Below are 632 nucleotides of genomic sequence, written 5' to 3' on the forward strand. Positions count from 1 at the left end.
ATAACTAAGTGAAAACAAAAAATAATAAATTATGATGTTTCTTAATATTTTTCTTTAGTTATAGTTATAATAACATAGAAAATAGAAACAATAACAAAGTAAAACAAATTAGTATAATTATTACTATTCAATAAAACAGACACTTTATTAGGAAGAAGATTATTAATCAACAAAAAAATATATTGAGATAAAATATTCATTTTTATCAACTTGTTAGCCACCAATAATATTTAAAAGACAATAAAAAAATTAGTATAAAATTGTCTAAGATATTGCCAGTTAGCCACTATATCCTCATATTTGCTAATTATGAAGATTATTTTGACTCGCTATAATTTATTATTTACAGTGTACGTGAATAAACTACATGGACTAAATTTTCCTAAACCCCAATCAAAATAAGACAAAATGGCAAATGATCATTATGATGATGTATCATGCATAATCTTAAATCTAGATAATGTTCTCTTTAAGAATAAAGTTACTTTTTTGTACGGGAAAACAAAAGCATAAAATTCTCTTAATCTATCCAAGTAAATAAATGAAGGTCAATACTTGTTCACTTTTTTGTTAATTAAAAACAAAGGTTAATTTATCTTCAAAGTATTCTTTTTGTTTTTGAAGTTTGAATA

This window comes from Arachis ipaensis, chromosome B03, assembly GCF_000816755.2.
Source record: "Arachis ipaensis cultivar K30076 chromosome B03, Araip1.1, whole genome shotgun sequence".
In the NCBI taxonomy this organism is placed as follows: Eukaryota; Viridiplantae; Streptophyta; class Magnoliopsida; order Fabales; family Fabaceae; genus Arachis; species Arachis ipaensis.